We start from the raw sequence: 15240 nt of genomic DNA, 5'->3' as shown, positions 1-15240 counted from the left end.
TATACACATACAGATAAAGATAAGATACTAAGGAAGCTTACAAATTTTGAGAATTTTTGTAATGCTAAAGTTAATGTAAAACATTTACTATCTAAATCATATACACTTTTGCAGAATGGGATAGAGAAAACCCTAGGTATATACAGAATTGGCAAGTGGAACTAGAGGAAAGGATAGATGTAAAAACTTGGCAGAAAATCTTCCATCACACAGCTAAATCATCAGTATCGGCAAGAGTAGTGGAGGAAAATTTAAAAATCTTGACAAGGTGGTACCTTACCCCCACGAGAATTAGAAAAAATTACCCCCATACACATGATAGATGCTGGAGAGGGGGGGAGGCAGAGGTAATCTCTCACATATTTCATGGTTCTACCCATATATCAAGAAATTCTGGTCCCAAGTCTTAAAGATGGTAGAAAAGAGCTCCAAAAATCTCAATTTAAATAATTTCTTAGCAACAATACTAAACAACATAGATAACAAAATCGATAAAACAAAGAGACATGTCTACCAAACATTGTTTAATGGGGCAAAAAACGTAATTAAAAAAATATGAGAAATATGGGAAAGTATCCTAAAATAGTTCCATGGTCGGACAATAGTTGAAGAGATATTAAATTGGATAAATGAGGGCTAAGTAACCCCACTTTAATATGAGAGTAACGGATAATAGTCAAGGATCTACGACAGGATATGTTCTTGTATGTCTTGTATGTATTCATGTGGTTTGTGTAACTATGCGTCTTTGTTTTTGTATGTGTATTTTGTATAACAATAAAAAAAAAAAAAAATATTGTTTCTTTATTAGGGATCATATTCTCTAGAACAACAATATCTCTGATTTTTATCTTTAACCCTCTTCTCAAAAAAATACCCCTTTAAAGATAATTTTGTGGTAAATTTATTCAGAACTACAAAAAGTCTAAAGAGGTCATGTCTTTTTGCAGTAGTCTTATTTCATCCTTATTTAATTTATACTAGAAGAGATTGTAAAGCCCTTTTAAAGTTTTTTTCTTTTTAATAGTTTTTATCCTTGTTTTCCTTGTCTGTGTGCCTTCTTTTGTTTTCTCTGATATTTTTTTGGGGTATCTCTATGGCTCCATTTGAGGTATATTGGTGATTGAGGGTGTGACGAGACCAATCTCGCCACTGTGCATTGGAGGAGTCTGGTTGCCCGCCTGCTGCCTTTAGACTATGGCTGCATGTTGAAGCGCTTGCTTTTCCCCTGCAAAGACACGAATGCCGGGTCATTCAGTACTTGCCGTATTTGAACAGTAATACCCCAGATAGCTATGCCATGTAGCCCATTTGTATAACGAAAGACTTTGGCTCCATGGCAATTGAACTGTATTTCTCTGCCTGTGATAATTACATCAACCATTGTGTAAGGTAATTGTATCAACCATTGTGTAAGGTAACTGCATCAACCATTGTGTAAGGTAACTGCATCAACCATTGTGTAAGGTAACTGCATCAACCATTGTGTAAGGTAACTGCATCAACCATTGTGTAAGGTAATTGTAGCAACCATTTTGTAAGGTAACTGCATCAACTATTGTGTAAGGTAACTGCATCAACCATTTTGTAAGGTAATTGTATCAACCATTGTGTAAGGTAACTGCATCAACCATTGTGTAAGTTAATTGCATCACAGGCAGAGGAGGAGTATTGTATGTGTTTATTGGTTGTTTTACAAAACCCTGTGGGTGGTACTAATGTGTAAAAATGTGTATTTAAGAACAATAAACACACAGCTCTGGCTGGTTCACTGTTTTACCCTCAAGACGGAGCTTGGTCTCGTGTTTGGGGGGAAGTGCTACTTTGAAATATTCTTTTGCCTGTTCCAGGAGAGAAGGATTTCGTGTATTTTCCCCGTTCAGTGTATTAACTGGGTTTGTGTGTTGCTATTCCCTTTATTAAGGACATCTTTCATCTGGTATTAACCCTCGATATCCGGGTTATACTGTAACAGAGGGTTTTTCTTCTGCACAATAAACTTACTTTGTGATATTTCTTTATTGGTATTTCCCTGCATACTTTTATTCTTATATGTGACATATTTTTTCAATTATCATCTTTAATTGGTTGTGTTATTATATTCATCTTTTTTTTTTTTTGTCTACATCCTCTTTTTCAATTATTTCAGTTTCCAAGGCAAGTTCTTATCCATGTCCCTTTTAAAAGCCTCATAGTCTCCGACCTCAGAGAATCTTTGAAGTTCTTTATGAATTTTCTCTATGTTATCTTTCAAAACCTCAAAAAACTATTCAATCAACAATTCTACAATTTTTAAAGAACAATCATGTAGTAAAGTCTCTGATTTTTTTTTCTATGTATCATTATTTTTTAAAGAATTGTAAGGCCTCTTGGGATCATCTCTTTCTCTTAACATCTTTATGATGTATGTTTAAAGGGACAGACAACACTAAAATTGTTATTGTAAAAAAAAGATAGATAATGCTTTTACTGTAATGCTCGTGGGATACTCCTCTATCAGACTGAACTCGGCCAGTTGTCTTGTTATCCCGGCATCGAGCCGGAATGATATGGAATATCGCAGAGCAGAGAAGGTTTTCAAGGCAGAACAGTCCTTGGTGGCAACAGACAGGAAACCAGAGAAAGGTAGTTCAGGGGTAAACTACTAGGATGGCCAGGCAGGCAGGGATTGGCAACAATAAGGCAGTCCAGAGGTAAACCACTAGGATGGTCAGGCTGGCAGGGTTTGGTAACAGTAGAGTGGCTTCTGCAGGAGGAATCATGCAGAGATGACGTCACCGCTGCACGCAGAGAGGAGCCAACTCCCCCCTAGGCAACGAGCAGACAGCATGCGCAGCGTCCCTAGCAACAGCTAGAGCGGCACGGTGCAACATAGCCCCCCTCTCAAGGGTTCCCTCCGGGAACCTGAGTCGACCTCAAATGATGAGCAGCATCAAAACTAGAGACCAGGGATGGAGCATGCACATCACGGGCAGGAACCCAGGAACGATCCGCCACAGAGTAACCCTTCCAAGGTACTAGATACTGCAGTTGTCTGCGTCTGTATCTGGAGTCCAGGATCTTAGCAACCTCATATTCAGGGTCACCACGGACCAGGAGAGGAGGAGGATGAGCTTGGAGCTGGGTATATCTGTTCCTGATGTAATGGTTGAGTAGTGAGATATGGAAGGCTTGGTGTATGCGCAGAGCTTTGGGCAAGGCCACTTTGTTGGCAACATGAAACAGTCTTTTTAGGTCTTTGTAAGGACCAATAAACCTAGGACAGAATTTGTGATAGGGTTGACGTAGACGAATGTGTCGAGGAGAGACCCAAACACATTCACCCTCTGAGAGGGCACGTACAGAAGCTCCATGATGATCAGCAAACTTCTTATATCTAGAGACAGCTGAACGTAGCTGAGAGCAAATATGTTGCCAATGAGTGTTGAGTTCACTAACGTGTCGGTCTGCAGCAGGAGCCCCAGTGGATTGAGCAGAAAGAGGGAAGACATAAGGTTGATACCCTGCTGCAGCTTGAAATGGAAAACATTGAAGAGAAGAGTGCCATTGAGTGTTTCTTGCCAGCTTCGCTAGGTGTAACAACTCGGACCAGTTGGTATGGAGAGTGTTGACTAATGCTCTAAGATAAGCCTCAAGATCCTTGTTTACTCTCTGTTAGTCCATTGGTCTGAGGATGGTAGTCAGAAGACAAGGAAACAGTGGTTCCAATCAACTTACAAAAGGCTCTCCAAAAGGTAGAAATGAATTGTGGACCTCTGTCGGAAACAATATTCGCAGGAATGCTATGAAGTCGTACCACATGCAGAAGGAAAAGAGACGATAATTCTTGGGCAGAAGGCAGTTTTGTTAGGGGTACAAAATGAGCCAGTCTGGAAAAGCGATCCACCACAACCCAGATAACTGTATGGTGGTCAGAAGGAGGAAGGTCCACAATGAAGTCCATTGTTATGTGTCTCCATGGTTCTTTGGGAATGGACAATGGTTGGAGCAAGCCGGGAGGCAAGGATCGGAGAGTTTTGTTGGCAGCACAAGTTATGTAGGCTTTTACATAATCCTGAGCATCAGCCTTCATAGTAGGCCACCAAACCTGTTGGAAAAGACGCTTGAATGTCCTTGTCAAACCAGGATGCCCTAAGAGTTTACTGTCATGTGCCCAGGACAGTATGGGAGTACGTAGGTTCAGAGGTACAAAAAAGATATCGAAAGCCACAGGGGCTTCAGGAGATTTATTGGACTGGGCACGTTGCAGTCTTTGAAGAAGGGTGGTATTCAATTGAGCAACCACACAGGGGGGGTATGATATGTTCAATAGGAGCTTTAGAGGAATCACTTGAGTGAGGAAACTGGCAGTAAAGGGCATCCGCCTTCTTGTTTTTGGTCCCAGCAACATAAGAGACCACAAAGTTAAAGCGGAAAAAGAACAAGGCCCACCTAGCCTGTCGAGGAGTGAGTCGATGAGCATTCTCTAGGTAAGTCAGATTCTTGTGATCGGTGAGAATCTGAATGGGATTAGCGGTGCCTTCCAACCAATGACGCCATTCCGTCAAGGCCATCTTAATGGCTAAGAGTTCACGATTACCAACATCATAATTCCTCTCTGCAGGAGTAAAACGTTTAGAGACAAAGGCTACAGGTGCGACTTGGAGGTTTAAGGATCCCTTTGGGTTCGGTGATCAAAGGAATGGGATAGCGATTCTTGATAGTTATGATGTTTAAGGCCCTGTAGTCGATGCAGGGTCTGAGCTCACCATTCTTCTTACTGACCGAAAAAGGAGAGGAGGAAGGGCAAATTAAATCTTTAGCTAGGTTCTCTTGGATGTACTCCTCCATATATTTGGTTTCAGCTTTGGAGAGTGGATAAGTCCTCCCTTTAGGAAGTGGGGCTCCGGGAAAGAGGTCGATCTTGCAGTCATAAGGACGGTGGGGTGGCAGCACGTTGGCTGCTTTTTTCTCAAACACATCTGCAAAGTCCATATATACTGCAGGAAGGTTTGGAGAAGTCTGTATACTGGCTATGGGGATGCGGGGCAGAGGACTGACTTGAGACAATATCTTTTATGCAGAAGAGGCAAGCCAGCTTGCATCATAAAACGGTGATCCAGAAAGTTTCCAGCTGGCCTTGAATCAATGAAGGTTTGAGTGTGAACTGTATTCTGAAGGAAGGTAAGGGTTACAGGTACCAGAATCCGAGTGGAATGAGGGGATTTAGTAGTGATCATGCTTAGAGGTACCCCTCTGTTATCCCCTAAGCATTGGCTTTTCCCGGCTGAATGTCACATTCCTTTAGTTGGTGGGTGTTAGACCCACAATAAAAGCATAGTCTCAATCTCCTTTGTCTCTGTCTTTCAAAAAGTTTGAATGAGAAGAGATCCATGGGTTCCTTCACTGGGGTAACTGGATCTGTTGAAGGGGTAGAGGATACTGCCGAAGCCAGGCGCATAGTAGGACGGGAGGGAAGGAGCCTCCTGGTTGTGTCTCTTTCTGCTTCTCTCTCCTGGAAGCGAGAGTCCAGACTGATACAAAGCGATATAAAGTCATCCAAAGAAGAAGGAACGTCACGATAAGTGAGTTCAACTTTGATGCGTTCATACAGACCCCTCCTAAAGGCTGCCTTGAGAGCACTGCTATCTCAAGTAGTTTCAAGTGCCAAGGTGTGAAACTCGATGGCAAATTGTGCCACAGTTCTATTTCCCTGGCGGAGGCCCAGTAGAGAAAATTCTGCAGCAGAGGTACGGCCAGAAGTCCCAAACAGAAGATAATGCAGAAATGAAGTAATCAGCATCATGTAGGAGTGGAGCGTTCTGTTCCATAAGGGGAGAGACCCAGGCTAGGGTCTTGTCTTTCAGTAAGGAAATGATAAAGGTGTCAGGGTATCTGTGAAGGAACCTTAAATAAACTACGGATGTATCATAGAATCTAATATTTCATTAAGCTAATACCTACTATGAATTGATTTAGACAAATTCCTTTGGTAAACGCTTCTGTCAGAGATGTGTGTGCACTCACCCAGCGTGCCGCGCTGTCTTCACTGCTATCTCAGCAGCACCGCTCTGTGTTTCCTCTTCAGCGCTCCCCACGGGAGCTAAAGCCAGGAAGGAAGGTTCCGGTTCAACAGGTGCCAACGGATAGTACAGGGAAATTTCACCGGATTCCCTGAGAAATCAACAAGGTAAAGAGTAGCCAGAATCCTTGCACTCAAATGGATCGGTCAGGGTGAAATGCCAAAAAACGAACCGGCACCAATAAGCAATAAAAAGCTTCTTTTATTTATATGATAGCACATAAAAAGGCATACACGCCAACACAAGGTACAGGTCAGGCGTGTATGCCTTTTTATGTGCTATCATATAAACAAAAGAAGCTTTTTATTGCTTATTGGTGCCGGTTCGTTTTTTGGCATTTCACCCTGACCGATCCATTTGATTGCGAGGATTCTGGCTACTCTTTACCTTATGAATTGATTTAGCTGCATTGCGAACAAACACTGGAATGGGTGATATCAACCCCTCCCTTTTGCTCTAAACTACAGACTTGTAGAACAAAAGAAATATAGACAGGACTTCTAAAGAAAAACTAACATTGGTCCCAAATTATAAGAGATAATGTCACATCTAAAGAGCCTTTGATCATGGTCTCAGAAAAGAGATAACTTCTGAAGAATTATTGCTGGATAGCCTTCCCAGATTGAAATCTCTAAATTAATTTAGCCAAAGAAATTCATTACTTAGATCACAGGAACCCCTGGAAGGAACAGACGGTCCGTCTGCAAGAATAAGGGAATATACAAATTTACTCAGAGGATACATCTGTCCTCATCTTAGTGTTAAATTGTCCCTGCTGAGATCTGATACACATTCTCAGTTGAAAATTACATGGAAAAACTAATGTGAAAATGAGATTTCTTAACAAGATGTCCTATGAATATTGATCATAAACATGAATCTATGCACTCAAAAATTATTAGAAACGTGAAATGTGCTGTATTTATATAAGATGCAATACAATACCAGGATGTTAAATGCTATGATTCTGTTAAGAAGGATGGTTAACAGTGAGCTGCTTATTAATATGATTACTAGAAGTATAATCATATTTAATATTAAAATAATCGGAGAGAATGACACTATATGGTCTCATATATGTTGGCCAGATAAGTTTATTAATACTGAGAATTATAGTAAATAAATATTTTATAGGTTAGATAATTAAACTGTAGCAGCATCGATGGGCCTATCATCCCAGTTTCACCAATGATTATAATAAAAAGGGGTGGGGTTATATAATGTGATATAACCTAATGCAAGAGGATAGGAGAAAGCTGTTTGCTAAATTTTTGACTGATAACTTTGCTGCCATTTTGGGACACAGTCACTATAAGCAAAATTGGGCTACCTTTTATTATCCATATTGCAATACCTTTATTCATATGAGGTGAAACAAGAAATTCTGGAAACTGAAATATCGATTTGGTTATTTGGGGTAAAGTATACGCGATTGATAAATATATATATATATATATATATATATATAATATTTAAATCAAAGGTATTTGATAACTATAACTAGATTGCAGTTAGTAATTTTAAAAGGGCACAATTTCTATTTTTTTTTTATAATGATTTTTATTGGTTTTCAAACAGTGTCGACATAATTATAAGTTTACCAGATAGTTTGACAAATAAAGCGAAAATTCTATACATTTGACAATGTTATATGACAGGCAATTAGGTAACAAACATTCTTCTCTGTACTATCAATGCTTCTTTTTATAGTCACTTGATTGACCCGGTGGGTCTCAGTTCCACTGGTTTCAAAGTTTTTGCTTGTTCTTCGTGGAAAACTGAGGATAACTTTTGATTGGTGCTTTTTGTAAAGCAGATGTTATCAAACTATCAAAGAGTTGTGTAAACCAAGGAAACTATCTTGAGTAGTATAACAGTAACTTAAGTAACTAGTAAAGGAAAAAGTAAAGAACAAAGAAAAAGAAAAGAAAAATAAGAACTAGCGTATGGGTATGTTAGTCAATTCCTATATTCCTTGCAGATAATCTATAGGGGCCTTGGTGCCACATTAGCTTTAAGAGATGCTGTGTAAGGTGTCGGGTGAGTTTTGTGAGTTCTTTCGTCCTGTCTTGTTGGTGTATTTATTTGTGACGTCCTACATGTGCTATTTCCTGGCCTTAAGTGTCTGGCGTAACCATGGCCTCTGATTTCATTGTTGTTTCCCAGTATAGTTTTATATCTAGGAACATGTTTAATTGGCCTCTCTTATAATAACCATATTGCTCTAAGGGGATAGTGTCTTCAATCTTTGTTATCCATTGCTGCATTGATGGGCGTTGGGTTGATTTCCAGTTTAGTGCTATAAGTGCCTTGGCGCTATTCAAACATATTTGAATTAAATTCTGGCGAATTTTACATCTGCAGCTTGAGGGGTGGTTCAGAAGGGCCACTGCTGGTGATAAGGTGAATTCTGTGCCACCCAACTTTTGCAAAGTTTGTTCAACTGATTTCCAGAAGGGAACCAGTTTCGGGCAGCGCCACCATATGTGCGCCATAGTCCCTGTTTCTCCACAACCCCTCCAGCATAGTGCTACAGAGGGTATATAGGTATTATTGAAGATCTTTCCCCAACTTTCTTCATCTATCTGAATGCCTAGGTCTTGTTGCCAATGTGAGGTGTATTCTGGAAGTGAAGCTTGTGAGGCTCCTTCCATAGCTTTTTTTGAAACAGAGAGGGTTCCTCTAATAGGGGAGTTCATGGTGCATAAGTTTTCAAATGGGGTAGGGGATCTTATTAAGTCATTTTTATGCTGACTGTTATGTAAAAAGTGGGATAATTGGGAATATTTTAGCCAGGATGCAAATGCACCATTCAATATATTTACCAAGTCCTGTCTGGGCTTTAGTACGTGGTTATTTAATAAGTTGATAAATGGTATTGATTCAGGTAGTTCCCATGGGACTTTAGTGTGTTGTAGGGGTTCATAACCTCCTGTTAGCTCCATGTTAGGCGAGATGGGGGTAAGTGGGGATTTGGGTGAGGATATTGTCGGGAATTTCTGAATTAGGTAATCCCACATCTCAAATATGTGCCTATACAGGGGAGATGTGTAGCAGACTGTGGGCCTAAGTCCCTTATCCATCCTGCAAATAGAGCCGGGTTTTGGGGCCCTAATGATCTGGGAGTCAAGAGATACCCAGGCCTTTGCATCTTTTTTCAGATGCCAATCAAGAATGTGTTGCAGTGCCGTTGCCTGGTAGTAAGACTCCACCTTTGGGACACCCAAACCTCCCTCCCTTACTGTTCTGTATAGAGTGGATGCTTTTATACGTGGCTTTATCTTGCCCCAAATGAATGAGTTAATGGTACTCTGTAGTTGCGTAATATATAGCTTGGGTAAGGTGATGGGAACTGTTTGAATGACATACAGAATTCTGGGAAGAATTGTCATTTTTATTGCCTGGGCTCTTCCCCACCACGCGGCTTATCTCTCCAGTGTATGTGTTATTGCGGTTAGCAATGGTTTGTAGTTTGCTTCGAATAGATGTATTATCTTAGGTGTTAGGTATACTCCTAGGTATTTCAGTTGGGAGTGTTGTGTTTTATATGGGCATATAGTTTTGAGGTGTAGGGATTCTGCCCGGATCATAGATATATTCATGATCTCTGATTTTTGTTGATTGATTAAATAGTTGGATAAAGCTCCAAACTGGTCAAACTCCTTCATGAGCGCAGGAAGCGAGCGTTTGGGGGAAGTTAGGGTTAGCAGGACATCGCCCGCAAATAACGATAGTTTGTATTGGTTCGGACCTATATGCATACTTATTATATCTTGGTTAGAACAAATTTGGGAGGCTAACACTTCCATTACCAGCACAAATAAAATTGGTGAGAGTGGGCACCCCTGCCTTGTACCATTATTGATTTGGAATCCTTGTGAAAGGACTCCATTAACCTTTACTCTGGCTGACGGGAATGTGTATAGTTGGAATATCCTATTGATCATGGTGTTACCAAACCCGAACCCCCGTAGAGCACCTCTGAGGAAGGGCCACGCCACTCTATCGAATGCTTTTTCTGCATCAGTGGAGACCAGGGCCATTGGGATATTGTGCGTTGTTGCATTGTCAATAAGGCCTGATGTTCTAATTGTGTTATCCCTGGTCTCCCTGTGCGGAACGAAGCCTGCCTGATCTAAATGTATTATAGAAGGCAACACAGAGTTTATTCTTCCCGCTAAAATCTTGGCATAGATCTTAATGTCACTATTAAGTAGTGAGATGGGTCTATAGCTACTGGGGTTTGTCACAGGTGTGCCTTCCTTGTGGAGGTCCGTGATGTGAGCCTCTAAAAGTATGGGTGAGAAGTGGTTCTCTTCGTCAAGGTGGTTAAATACTTTTGTTAAGTGGGGGATTAAAGATAGTTGGAATTTTTTATAATAAATGTTAGTGAGACCATCCGGGCCAGGGCTTTTCTGAGTAGGAAGGCTCTTTATGGCTGTTGCTACTTCTTGCTCTAGTATAGGTTCTTCCATGTGTTTCGCTAGTGCCTGTGGGATAGTGGGTAGTTGTGCATTTTTAATATATTTCTCTATTGCTTTTTGCGAGAGTGGGTCATCTTTTGATGGGAGATTATATAATGTTTTGTAATAATTGTTAAAGGTGTTCGCTATCTCTCTGCAATTATATATGTCATTGTTTGATTCATCTATCATTTTATGTATATAGTTTTCAAGTGTTTTTTTTTTTTTTAGGGCTCTAACTAGTAATGGCCCTGTTCTATTTCCCTCCGTGAAGTATAGTTTTCTTCTGTTATGTGTGATCAGTCCACGGGTCATCATTACTTCTGGGATATAACTCCTCCCCAACAGGAAATGCAAGAGGATTCACCCAGCAGAGCTGCATATAGCTCCTCCCCCCTACGTCACTCCCAGTCATTCTCTTGCACCCAACGACTAGATAGGATGTGTGAGAGGACTATGGTGATTATACTTAGTTTTTATAACTTCAATCAAAAGTTTGTTATTTTACAATAGCACCGGAGCGTGTTATTGCCTCTCTGGCAGAGTTTGAAGAAGAATCTACCAGAGTTCTTACTATGATTTTAACCGGAGTAGTTAAGATCATATTGCTGTTTCTCGGCCATCTGAGGGAGGTAAAAGCTTCAGATCAGGGGACAGCGGGCAGATGAATCTGCATTGAGGTATGTAGCAGTTTTTATTTTCTGAATGGAATTGATGAGAAAATCCTGCCATACCGTTATAATGACATGCATGTATACTCTACACTTCAGTATTCTGGGGATGGTATTTCACTGGAATTACTCTGTTAAAAGTACATTAAACCTTTGAATAGGTATTTATTATGTTAAACGTTTTTGCTGGAATGTAGAATCGTTTGCATTTTCTGAGGTACTGAGTGAATAAATGTTTGGGCATTATTTTTCCACTTGGCAGTTGCTTGTTTTAAATTGTGACAGTTTCGTTTCTCTCTCACTGCTGTGGGTGAGGGGGAGGGGCCGTTTTTTGGCGCTCTTTGCTACGCATCAAAAATTTCCAGTCAGCTACTCTTGTATTTCCTGCATGATCCGGTTCATCTCTAACAGAACTCAGGGGTCTTCAAACTTCTTTGGAGGGAGGTAGATTCTCTCAGCAGAGCTGTGAGACTTATATATTGACTGTGATTAAAAAACGTTGCTCTGTAATTTTTATGTTTCAAATTTAATTATTGTTACTTTACTAAGGGGAACAAACCTTTGCTAAAAGTTGTGTTGTTTTTAAGGATTGATGCTATAACTGTTTTTCAGTTCATTATTTCAACTGTCATTTAATCGTTTAGTGCTTCTTTGAGGCACAGTACGTTTTTGTTAAATAAGATTGTAACCAAGTTGCAAGTTTATTGCTAGTGTGTTAAACATGTCTGATTCAGAGGAAGATACCTGTGTCATTTGTTCCAATGCCAAGGTGGAGCCCAATAGAAATTTATGTACTAACTGTATTGATGCTACTTTAAATAAAAGCCAATCTGTACGAATTGAACAAATTTCACCAAACAGCGAGGGGAGAGTTATGCCGACTAACTCGCCTCACGTGTCAGTACCTGCATCTCCCGCCCGGGAGGTGCGTGATATTGTGGCGCCTAGTACATCTGGGCGGCCATTACAGATAACATTACAAGATATGGCTACTGTTATGACTGAAGTTTTGGCTAAATTACCAGAACTAAGAGGCAAGCGTGATCACTCTGGGGTGAGAACAGAGTGCGCTGATAATACTAGGGCCATGTCTGATACTGCGTCACAGCTTGCAGAGCATGAGGACGGAGAGCTTCATTCTGTGGGTGACGGTTCTGATCCAAACAGATTGGATTCAGATATTTCAAATTTTAAATTTAAATTGGAGAACCTCCGTGTATTACTAGGGGAGGTTTTAGCGGCTCTTAATGATTGTAACACTGTTGCAATACCAGAGAAATTGTGTAGGTTGGATAAATACTTTGCGGTCCCGGCGAGTACTGACGTTTTTCCTATACCTAAGAGACTAACTGAAATTGTTACTAAGGAGTGGGATAGACCCGGTGTGCCGTTCTCACCCCCTCCAATATTTAGAAAGATGTTTCCAATAGACGCCACCACACGGGACTTATGGCAAACGGTCCCTAAGGTGGAGGGAGCAGTTTCTACTTTAGCTAAGCGTACCACTATCCCGGTGGAGGATAGCTGTGCTTTTTCAGATCCAATGGATAAAAAATTAGAGGGTTACCTTAAGAAAATGTTTGTTCAACAAGGTTTTATATTGCAACCCCTTGCATGCATCGCGCCGATTACGGCTGCGGCAGCATTTTGGATTGAGTCTCTGGAAGAGAACCTTAGTTCAGCTACGCTGGACGACATTACGGACAGGCTTAGAGTCCTTAAACTAGCTAATTCATTCATTTCGGAGGCCGTAGTACATTTAACCAAACTTACGGCTAAGAACTCAGGATTCGCCATTCAGGCACGTAGGGCGCTGTGGCTAAAATCCTGGTCAGCTGATGTAACTTCTAAGTCCAAATTACTTAATATACCTTTCAAGGGGCAAACTTTATTTGGGCCCGGTTTGAAAGAAATTATCGCTGACATTACAGGAGGTAAGGGCCACGCCCTGCCTCAAGACAAAGCCAAGGCTAAGGCTAGACAGTCTAATTTTCGTCCCTTTCGGAATTTCAAAGCAGGAGCAGCACCAACTTCCACTGCACCAAAACAGGAAGGAGCTGTTGCTCGTTACAGACAAGGCTGGAAACCTAACCAGTCCTGGAACAAGGGCAAGCAGACCAGGAAACCTGCTGCTGCCCCAAAGACAGCATGAACCGAGGGCCCCCGATCCGGGACCGGATCTAGTGGGGGGCAGACTCTCTCTCTTCGCCCAGGCTTGGGCAAGAGATGTTCAGGATCCCTGGGCGCTAGAGATCATATCTCAGGGATACCTCCTAGACTTCAAATTCTCTCCCCCAAGAGGGAGATTTCATCTGTCAAGGTTGTCAACAAACCAGATAAAGAAAGAAGCGTTTCTACGCTGTGTACAAGATCTGTTATTAATGGGAGTGATCCATCCGGTTCCGCGGTCGGAACAAGGACAAGGGTTTTACTCAAACCTGTTTGTGGTTCCCAAAAAAGAGGGAACTTTCAGGCCAATCTTGGATTTAAAGATCCTAAACAAATTCCTAAGAGTTCCATCGTTCAAAATGGAAACTATTCGGACAATCTTACCCATGATCCAAAAGGGTCAGTACATGACCACAGTGGACTTAAAGGATGCTTACCTTCACATACCGATTCACAAAGATCATTACCGGTATCTAAGGTTTGCCTTCTTAGACAGGCATTACCAGTTTGTAGCTCTTCCATTCGGATTGGCTACGGCTCCAAGAATCTTCACAAAGGTTCTGGGTGCCCTTCTGGTGGTACTAAGACCGCGAGGAATTTCGGTAGCTCCGTACCTAGACGACATTCTGATACAAGCTTCAAGCTTTCAAACTGCCAAGTCTCATACAGAGTTAGTTCTGGCATTTCTAAGGTCGCATGGATGGAAAGTGAACGAAAAGAAAAGTTCTCTCTTTCCTCTCACAAGAGTTCCATTCTTGGGGACTCTTATAGATTCTGTAGAAATGAAGATTTATCTGACAGAAGACAGATTAACAAAGCTTCTAAATGCATGCCGTGTCCTTCATTCCATTCAACTCCCGTCAGTAGCTCAATGCATGGAGGTGATCGGCTTAATGGTAGCAGCAATGGACATAGTACCCTTTGCACGTCTACATCTCAGACCGCTGCAATTGTGCATGCTGAGTCAGTGGAATGGGGATTACTCAGACTTGTCCCCTACTCTGAATCTGGATCAAGAGACCAGAAACTCTCTTCTATGGTGGCTTTCTCGGCCACATCTGTCCAGGGGGATGCCATTCAGCAGGCCGGACTGGACAATTGTAACAACAGACGCCAGCCTACTAGGTTGGGGCGCTGTCTGGAATTCTCTGAAGGCTCAGGGACAATGGAATCAGGAGGAAAGTCTCCTGCCAATAAACATTCTGGAATTGAGAGCAGTTCTCAATGCCCTTCTGGCTTGGCCCCAGTTAAAAACTCGGGGGTTCATCAGGTTTCAGTCGGACAACATCACGACTGTAGCTTACATCAACCATCAAGGAGGGACAAGAAGCTCCCTAGCAATGATGGAAGTATCAAACATAATTCGCTGGGCAGAGTCTCACTCTTGCCACCTGTCAGCAATCCACATCCCGGGAGTGGAGAACTGGGAGGCGGATTTCTTGAGTCACCAGACTTTTCATCCGGGGGAGTGGGAACTTCATCCGGAGGTCTTTGCCCAAATACTTCGACGTTGGGGCAAACCAGAGATAGATCTCATGGCGTCTCGCCAGAACGCCAAACTTCCTCGCTACGGGTCCAGATCCAGGGATCCGGGAGCGGTTCTGATAGATGCTTTGACAGCACCTTGGAACTTCGGGATGGCTTATGTGTTTCCACCCTTCCCGCTGCTTCCTCGATTGATTGCCAAAATCAAACAGGAGAGAGCATCAGTGATTCTAATAGCGCCTGCATGGCCACGCAGGACTTGGTATGCAGATCTAGTGGACATGTCATCCTGTCCGCCTTGGTCTCTACCTCTAAGACAGGACCTTCTGATACAGGGTCCATTCAAACATCAAAATCTAACTTCTCTGAAGCTGACTGCTTGGAAATTGA

The sequence above is a fragment of the Bombina bombina genome, chromosome 7 (genome assembly GCF_027579735.1).
Source record: "Bombina bombina isolate aBomBom1 chromosome 7, aBomBom1.pri, whole genome shotgun sequence".
NCBI classification, from domain to species: domain Eukaryota; kingdom Metazoa; phylum Chordata; class Amphibia; order Anura; family Bombinatoridae; genus Bombina; species Bombina bombina.
This window is presented reverse-complemented; position numbering follows the sequence as displayed.